The sequence below is a fragment of the Adiantum capillus-veneris genome, chromosome 24 (genome assembly GCF_014529385.1).
Source record: "Adiantum capillus-veneris isolate H3 chromosome 24, ASM1452938v2, whole genome shotgun sequence".
NCBI classification, from domain to species: Eukaryota; Viridiplantae; Streptophyta; class Polypodiopsida; order Polypodiales; family Pteridaceae; genus Adiantum; species Adiantum capillus-veneris.
In genome coordinates this window covers 127,566,113-127,576,568 of record NC_140954.1, presented here as the reverse complement: position 1 = coordinate 127,576,568, position 10,456 = coordinate 127,566,113, and positions in this window count along the sequence as shown.

Below are 10,456 nucleotides of genomic sequence, written 5' to 3'. Positions count from 1 at the left end.
ATGTCTTCCAACAAACATCTAGAGCAGCTGGTTTGCTCTGAGGTTGCATGACAGGTTGATGCGTCTTTTGTGGACAGTCAGGAGATGCATGTGGCTGACATGCCTTGTCAGTCAGAGATGCCTATTGCCAAGGATATATATGTTGATGCATGCTCTATAGAGCTAACAGGGCCCGCTAGCATTGCATCGGCATTCGGTGGTCTCATGTATGAGATGTTGATCTTGAGACCGGATATCGCAGCTGTAGTGGGAGCATTTGTAGTTGGGGTTGTCAGTCATTTGTTGACTGATGATGGCATAGTGCACGAGGGAGATATGCAGGTATTGCGTACATACTTGCAGTACGTGTGCGGTACGTCTGGTGGTGTATGGACTTACACGGGAGCAGGACAGCCGGATGCACACGATCACAGCCAGCTAGTGGGCATTGGTTGAGAGCGGTTTTCTCTCACCTTTTGTAGTCTTTTGAATAGGTTCCCTTGCTTAAAGGCACAGTCGCCTTTAAGTGGGAGGTTGTTGGGGTATAGGCGCCTGTGCCTTGCCCGGCCGCCCAGAGTCTGGGCGCCCACTGACTTGTATACCTTATACATAGCATAAGTGTATAGGGGGCTGCCACTCTTTGAGTCTTCACACCCACATTGTGTGTGTCTCTCGTTCTCTCTCTCTCACTCTCCGTCTGTGGTGCTATCCGATCCCCTTCATTTTGCTCTAAAGATCACCTTGCATAAGATTTTGCAAGAGGGGTATGTATGGCCTAGTTTGCACAAGGATGTTCACCATTGGTGTAGGTCTTGCAATAGGTGTCAAGCATTTGGGAAGAGAGTGTTGAAGCCAGAGCTACGAAAAACCATTATGGCGTTTGATGTGTTTGAAAAGTGGGGGATTGATGCAATAGGCCCGTTACCTATCACAAGCAGGGGCAACAGCTATATCTTGATGGCAGTGGACTATCTCTCTAGATGGGCAGAGGCTATAGCAGTAAAACAGATCACTGCAAAGGATGTGGAAAAATTTGTGTATGATGAAATATGTTGCAAGTTTAGGGTTCCATTAGAGCTACTTTCAGATAAGGGGCCAGGAATTTGAGCTAAACTGCTAGACTTATTATGCACAAAGATGAAGATTAGGCACCAGCATACCACTCCTTATTACCCACAGTGTAATGGCTTAAATGAAAGATTCAATGGTGAGTTGGTACAAATTCTTTCTAAAGTGACAGAGCACCAAGGAAAGAATTGGGATCTGGAACTGCCTAGTGCATTATGGGCTTACCGTACTTTAGGGAAGACAGGTACAGGGTTTACTCCATTTCATTTGGTGTATGGAAAGGAAGCACTATTGCCTGTGGAGGTAGAATTTCCTGCGGTCAAGATGTTAGAGAAGTTGCTTGGGCCTCCTAGTGATGCATTCAAAGAGAGGCTCTTGCAGTTACAAGAGGTCCAGTTGGATAGGATGAGCGCATTGGAGAATTATGGGCAGATGTAGGATAAGGCTTTGGCAAAGATAAATGAAAAGGTCAAAAGTAAGGGTATCAAGAAACATGACTTGGTTTTGCGCTACAACAGTAAGCTGGACAACACCTTCCAAAAGAAGTTTCAAATTAAGTGGGAAGGCCCTTTCAAGGTAGTGGAGTGTTTTCCAAATGGCACATATCAGCTGGCTAACCTGGATGGTGTTCTACATAAGTCAAGGGTAAATGGATTGCGTCTTATATTGTATCATGCTAGATTGATGATGGTGGAGCAAGATGAGCTGTCTGTGGATCAAGCAGTGTTGGTGAGGGATGAGGAGACCTGTGATGCGGCGGGTCTCATATCTCTCTTTGCTGCTGCTGATCATGAATGATCTAGCAGGCTAGGGGATGGGAAAATTATGTGAGGAGTTTTTTGAAGCAAGGGATTGTGCATATGTACATATACATGCATGGTGCATCAAATAAAGAATTGCCCATTTTTCAGAGCCAGGTGGTTACGTGGGGCCCACATGTGTACAGGTAGGACAGGGTGTACATAGTGCATCGATTTTCAATATTACCAGTACCAGTGTGTTTTTTCTACAATAAGGAGGAGTTGGTAGCGCATAAAACTTCTTGAGGAAGCTATCCGCGGGCCAACGACAAGAGGTAAGCAGGTGCGTCAGATGGCATCGAGTGGCGTAAGGAGGTCGAACGGGGTCAATACTTGCACGCGGAGAAGTATGGACACGACGTGGGTGTTTTCTTGTGATACTTATACAGAAAGGTCATCATGAGGACCACTTTTTGGGGCCACTTCATGTGGTTGCGGGATGCATTATTTGGAAAAACTGAGTGCCAGGTGTGCGGATGATGCAAAAAGGTGACAACTATGGGGGTTCGTTTGAGGTCATCTAAAAGGCCACGGGTGCCCAACTAATAAAGCTAAGCGTGGGAACTGAAAAAACTGAGAGAAGACCAGAAAAAACGTGGAGAAGAGAGGAGGAACAGCCGCAGGTGTTTTCTTGCTCATTTTGGAGCTTGTTTTGGCCGTAAAGTGCTCATCCGAGGTCGGATTTGAGCACTTTGACATTGTAGACTGGGGTTTTGGGCCGTTCCGGACGCGATGGCGCTGTCCATTTTGCCAAATTCCTCACTCTTTTCCTGCTATTTTTCTGTGTAAGTTTCTCCTATGAGCGAAGTTTCTGCTCTAGTTTGTGATTGTATCTGGCTTATTTTACTCATATTGTGTGAGCTATTTGCCCCCTTGGTGTTGGCCCAAGCTCAATTGTATCTAAACATAAAAAATTCTCCTCTTTTGAGCTGAGTTTTTTGGGTGTGTGTGTGTGTGTGTGTGTCTGTGTGGACTGGGCAAGTGGATAGTCTCTCTCCTCTCACTCTAGAGGTGTGTTCCCTGTCTCGGCCAGGTGTGTTGTCTAAGCCGAGTGGTGCCCCATAGTGTGTGTGTATCTTCCCAAGAGTGTGTGTTGGGTCGTTATAGAGGCGCTATGTGTGTTTTCATTCTGCTCACAGCGTCTTATGTTCTATTAGAATATTTTGAATTGTTTTGGGTTTTTAATATGTTCTGTTAGATTTGTACATTTTTATTAGGAGTTACTTATTGTTATTTCATTTTACACAAGTAAAAATAGTAATTTAAAGTCAAAATGATGATCAACCTAAATAAATATAATCTTGCATAATTTTTTGAAGTCTTTAAGTCGGGGTATGGTTTGTTTGAATTAGTGTGAGAGTGCAACGTGCAAAATGTAAGTAATATTCATAATATGCTAAAATATTTCAGGTTTCTAATATGTATTGTTTTATTCGATAAAGTTCTTAAAAGCTACTGGTTTGCTTTGCATTTTAAAGTAAAATTTGTTTCCAATGTGTATCAATATAATGGTGCACATTTTTTAAAATCATCAAGCCATGGTTATGATTTGTCTGAACTAGTGTGGGAGTGTCAATGCAGTGTGCACCCATGAAATTGTATTTGATATGTTGTTTTTTATTATTTAGTGCAAAAATGACATTAGATCAAAAGAAAATTATTATGCTTGCCATTTGAAAAGAATGTATTTTGGCAATATCATCATGTTTAGATGATCGCATACAACAGATAAGTGAAAGTGAGGTCTTTATTAAAGAGCTCACTAGCGCTTTATGGCGAGGTGAAGACCAATATGAGTTGCTGATTCCAATAGGGATTCAAGAATTTGACCCCCACCACAAGGTTAGGACAGTGTTGGGCAATATGAAAGTCTCTTACAGAGACTTAAAGAAAGATATCCCTCCTACCTACAATATGGCAAAATTAGAGGTCTGGGACAGATTATGGGAGGATTAGAAGGTCAAGATGAAGTGGGAAAAATCTCAGGACCAAGCTTCCTTACCCAAGAGATTGAAGATGGCCCAAGATGTGCAAGCGGCTTTGGGTGGCCGATCAGATGCTAGTGGCACCGGCACAGTCATGCGCACAACATTAAATGCCAAGTGCGCTCATCTGATCGGAATTCCCCATGAGACCTTGGTGGAAGGTACAAGGGTTGGAGCAGGCTCTTTTAATGTGTGCACATTATACACCATTAAACGCATCTCTTTCTTTATAGAGCACATTACATATGTGGGAAAATGCTACAAGGGAGGGAGAGAGGCAAAATTTGATAGCTTTCAAACAGAGCAAGGAATGAAAAAAATTCACCCCTCCATTGTAAGATGCATTGGACTTACCACTGAGGCTCCTTGGATCACAATCTTTCCATACGACAATGGGGGCACCTTGGGGGACATGATGTGCCGCTTGCCATTTGTCCACGGAGCGTTCATACGTTACATGCATAGGCTGTAACATGGCTAGAGGTCGCTGCCACTAGCAAATCAGCACTTAGCAGAGATAGAGACTGCACAAATCAAAGCAGTGATTGAGCAGATGCCAACAATTTTACACGCTTTAATTGATGGCGTTGCGGTTGCTCACTCAGCTGGTGTAGTGCACAATGACTTGCACCCTTTCAACATAATATTATACTTTACTTGTGCAAATAAACCCTGCGGCAACATCATTGATTGGGACATGATGCTTAGAACACCAACCAAGAGGGTGTCAAATAATTATTTGCATCCAAGCGAACAATCGAACTTTGCAGTTTTGAAGGAACAATCAGCAAGGGAAGGAGAGATTGCAAAGCGACCGTGGATTGCTCTAGAAATATATGATCCACGGTGTGCAAAAGCAAGCAATATTTATGCATTAGGATTTCTATTTGACATGTTGATAAACCTTTGGAGTGCAGCTAGGAAATTTTATTTCCTAGAAAAAATATTTTACCACCACGATCAAGATGCCATGAGAGACATTCAGATAAAAGTAGATTGTTCGATGAAGTTAAGAGAGTGGGAAGCTAGAAGAAACGCATCAGATGTTTTGATCTTTTTCAAAGAGCATTTAAAGACAGACCCTAATCTTTTCCAACGACCGCTTGTTGACTTGCTTCATCTTTTTACTCGGTCTGAAAATTTTTGTACCGACATCTGTCCTTTTGTCCAAGTATTTTATTTGTATTGAAGTCTATTATCTAGGTTTGGGGTGGTTCACCTTATTGAGTCATTTGAAGTATATTTGGATCTATATGTCTCTAGTCAATTATATTGTAGTTCAATTTAATATATTGTCTTCTTGTGGTTCAATTGGATCAATAATATTTAGTCATTTGTATTGTGGCTCAATTGGTTCAATCGATTGTGATTTTGTTAGTCACATCAATTGTGATTTGATTGAACCAAGATATGACGTGTTGTGCAGTGTACGAGATATCAATAAAGAAGTGACCAAGGATATGATTAAAATAATATGGCCATGTGAGGACGCAGAGATAAAGAAAGGATGGTGGAAGGTATCCAAGTGCCTCCACAAATCAATCAAAGAAAATGGTGAGAGTATCTACTTGGAAGTTTATGGCCATCCACTGCACAATGCATATTTTGTGTGTTATATTTTGCAAAAACGTTGTATGTTCATATTGTGAGACAACGACCAGTAGACTTTTTGTCGAAGGAGACAACTATTGCCACCCATGATATCAAGGAGAATTGTGTCACTTTCACCCGGGACGAGCTGGCATTGATAGTTGAAGGGACCGACCTACAATTAAAAAAGGAGAAAGATATTTACACGACACAAATGATAAAGAAAGATTCAAAAATAACACGGCTTTCTGTAGCCACCCAAACACCCCAACCATCATAGGTCCGGATGTATAAAAGTATTCATCTCTTAAGCCAAGATGCTCAGAATTTGACACAACAAGTGAATCCTCCGCCTGCACAAGGTACACACATTAGTCACCTTGTTCTGCATCCAGATTTGATCCCCTCGTCTGCTTCAGATGAATCTTCATCTTCCCAATGTCCAATTTTCTACAAGAATTTTGATGGATGGAGTGGATACTATATATTGACATGTTGTCATCATTATCACCTCGTGTGTTTAATTCCTTTAATGCAAAATAGTAGCCGATGTGCAATCTGTTCACAAGATATTCCACAAGGAATATATTATATGTTTGGCATGACAAACGAGTATAAATTCAAGCAAGACCACCAAGATATCTCTAGCACAATTAGAAATTTTTTTGGTGACGAAGATGCAGGTTCTAAGCATAACAATTAAGATCGACACACTATGTATAATTGATATTATGAATCATTGTATATGATCAAAAGACATTGAATACAAGATCTTTCATAATGGTTTTTGACACAATCTTCATTCTACTCTCAATCTATATTAAATATGTGAAGTTGTTATCTAATTCTAAGTCCGAGTGTTTTGGGTCTTCTTGTAATTCAACTTCCACATCTATGATTATCAGATTCTCTTCTATTTCATCTATAGTGCATTGAGATACACCGACATTGAACTCTTCTTTGTCTTTGTTTTGACAATCATACAACCAGATTGGCATTTCCTCCTTGTAGCCAACACTTTTGATGTAATGCAATATCTTTTCGTTGCAAAACATATACACTAACTTTCTGCTCTATCTACTAATAATCTATTGCGAATAGTTCTATGACCATAATTGTACATAGTCTAGTTTCTCTTTGAACTTGAGTTTGCTGCACATTGCACTAGTACTTTCATTGCAAGGGGACGTAAGGTCGAGGAATGCTCTCCACCATTCATCATCCACCACTTCCATGAAGGTTGCTCTTTTGCCATTGACTGTACAAAATCATTCGCAAAAGGACCTTCTTTTAATCTAAATGCACTTATTTCTTTGATACAATAATACAATCAATTCGGTCATGAAGATTGGAGTAGAACTTGTTGACCACATGATAAAAATCACTGACCACCTCTGTATTGGACATCATATCTAAATTCCAATACTCCGGATTAAGCATGTAAGCCACACTATAGAGTGGACTACGAGCGCTCTTCCATCTTGCATAAAAATACTTGGCCAAAATTCTTTGTTGTTTGACAGAGAATGGTAGTTGATACTCCTTCTCTACTACAAACTCTTTTAGCTCCTCAAGATTTTCAAGACTCTGTTGGACTGACCACCATGTCATCCACACTTTGTCCATATTTAGCGCCTTCTGATCAAGGTTGCGAATCGTGAACATAACGGGCCTCATTACACTCCTCCACCAAAGCAGTCTACACTTCTCCACCAAGCAACCTTGTTTATAATGCCATGTAGATATGTAATTTTCTCCCTCACTTTTTCTTTCTCCTCAAGCTGCCATTTGTCAAAGGCCGTGCAATTCAAAGTGTCAATCACAACGTACTTATTGCGGAGAAGTAATTCCAATGTATAAAAATGCATGCAAAACCAAGTTTCAACATGACTGACATGCACATTTTGTACAAATCGAGCACTCTGTCGTTTTAAGATAAATTCTACAACTTGGCACATTGTGTCAATTATTTTGGCAAATCACGTGGTTTCTTCAGTAGTGTACCAATCCTTCAGCACCAAGTTTAAGCTGTGCATATTATAACCATTGGCAAAAACATGTGGAAAGCACTTTTTTATTAATTTGCTAGCATTTTTACAGTTCTTACGTTGTCCATGACTACTTAAACGACATGTTCAGCTTTGATTTCTTTAATTAAATTAATCAAGACCTCAAAAATGTATTTGCCACTTTTAATTTTATCGAAATTGTCGATCGCCATAATGAACGTCTCTTCCCTTGGACAAATCAACATTACATTGAACAGTGGTCTTCTTTGAACATTAGACCAATCATCACTAACAATTGTATACCTTGAGAGCTAAATATTTCCAAGTATTATTTTGGCAACACGCTCTTTGAATTCAATGTAACAATTGTCCAAGAGAACATTTTGTATCGTGTGATACGAAGGAGCTAAAAAGCTTGGGCCAAACTCACCGATTTTCTTCTAAGCGGCCTTCTAATGATTGTTGTCTACCATGACCAAGTGTTAGGTAAAGTCGGTGTGCCTCACCATGCTTTGCCCGTGTCTATCGGTCAGCCACATTTATCTCCTTAATATTTATACATACAAAGAATAGGGAGCTCTCACTCATTCTCACATTGTGCTCATACAGTGAGTTTTGGAAGTTGCACCCCGCATTCGTGTATCATGCTCTCTCTCTCTCCCCCCTTCTCCCTCTCTACACACACATCACATTCCCGCACTGACAATTGGCATCAGAGCGCATGGTGATCGTAGAGAGCATGAGACTTTGAGAGCTTCGAGGCGATAGGTCACTTGTTGAGATGTCGAGCTCTACATGTTGATACTACGGGTCTTGGCCGCTTACGACATTTACTCAATGGCGCGTTAGGTGACCGACACGGAGGATCTCTGCCAGTGATTCTACAGCTGGACTACTCTTATAGTGCCAGCCTAGTACGCTTCTAGCGAGTTCACACTTAGTGACCGCATGTACATATGTGCTACTTTTCAGTTTTAGCACTTAGTCATTTTGTACTCTCTTTTCTGTGAGAAGAAGAAGAAGCTTTCCATCTCTGTGTGGTGTGTGCTTGTCTTGTGTATCTCTCTTGCATCCTCATTCTTTACATGGTATCAGAGCCTGGTGCAGGCAAGAGAGGTTAAGAGAGCAAGAGCATCACAATCCCTTTGTTCGCAATCCACGACCAGATGCCATAGGTCTCCAAAGTGCAGTATATAGAGATTTGCTGTACAAGTACACTGGTTGTATGTACGCTTGATTGTGGACACTCGTTGAGTGTAGAAAGCGTTACAGGTACCACGATAGTAGGTTCAGCAGATTTGCAGGTTTTTGCAGATTGCAGCTATTTTGTCTTAGTGCTTCAAGATGTCTGACGGTTTCAGTCAAATTGTTACTGAGAAGCTTGAGAAAAATAACTATCCTACATGGAAGTTCATAATAACAAATTTCCTAAAACGAAAAGGTTATTGGGACTATGTAGAAGGAGACAATAAGAAGGAACCAGAGATTCCCGAGGCAAATGCTATAGCAGAACAAAGGAAAGCTTTGAGGGACTGGCAACAAGGCCAGAGCAAAGTGATGTATTGGCTTTCTATGAGCATCACAGATGGCATGACGGGCTATCTATAGGATGCTGAAACCCCCCCATTGCATGGAAAAACTTAGGCAGAGTGTTCGAGGTGAACACCAAGGCCAGGAAGCTTCAACTAAAGTCAGAGCTAAATCAGGTTAAGAGGAACAACCTCTCCATCAATGATTATGCCTTGAAGATCAAGAGTATCATTGAGGCTCTTGGATCTATTAAAGTCTCAGTGGAAGACGATGACATTGTCCGTGCATGCTTGGATGGTCTAGGAGATGAGTATGTACATTTCAGGTCTTCCATGAATACAAGAGACGACATCCCTTTGTTCCAAGATTTGATTTCTATGCTTATTCTTGAGGAGAAGAACTTTGACACATCTTCTTCTCATGGCAGAAATAATTCTGAACAAGCCTTCTATTCTAACTCCAACAGAGGTAGAGGTAGAGGTCGTGGTCGAGGCCCAAGGGGTTGCAGGGGCCAATTTCAAGAAGGTCAATCAAATCAAAACAATACAGGTGGCAGGGGAAACCAATCTCAAGGCAGGGGGAGTCAAAGAGGTCGTGGTGTAGGATCAAGCAGGCAGCAACATACTGCAGATATCAGAGAATGTTGGACTTGTGGTGAAAGAGTCACATGTCACGTGACTGTCCAAAGGGAAAAGCAAGTGGAAAGAGAGAAGAGGGCAACTATGCATCTACTAGCAGAGATGCAGATGACAGGAAAAACGAGCGCATGTTTGTTATTCAGCATGTAATGAATACAATGACTGCAGAGAATTCCACCCAAGATGATGTTTGGTATGTGGATTCAGGTGCCTCTAATCACATGACGTCTCGTGGAGAGTGGTTTAGAGATATGCGCAAACTAGATGTGTCAGGCTATGTGCAGACAGGAGATGACACAGCTCATCCCATTGCTCATGTAGGGGACATACCTCTAAATACGAAGAGTGGGAAATCAAAGTACTTAGCAGATGTACTTCATGTCACAAACATCACAAAGAATCTTGTTTCTGTTGGACAAATGGTTGAGGAGGTTTTCCAGGTTCGTTTCAATCCGAATGGCTGTTATGTAGAAGATTTCCAGAATGGCTGTAAGCTGGTCACAGAGGGCAAATGTGTGGGTAGAATGTTTACGCTGAATGTAGACATGCCTGAGGTAAAAGCTGCATTATTTGCACAGGGCACAGGTGTTGTGGCTGATGTTGACATTTGGCACAAACGCATTGGCCATGTCAATGAGCAGAGATTGCGCAGCATGCAATCAAAACAGATTGTAAAAGATTTGCCCAAATTCAAGGTCGACGGTATGCATAAAGTGTGTGCAGCATGCCAGTTTGGAAAACATTCAAAGGGCTCATTTCCACATGAGCGCAATGTATGTAAAAAGACACTTGAGGTGGTGCACACAGATGTTTGGGGTCCAACCGATACTGCAAGTATATATGGTTGCAGGTATTAT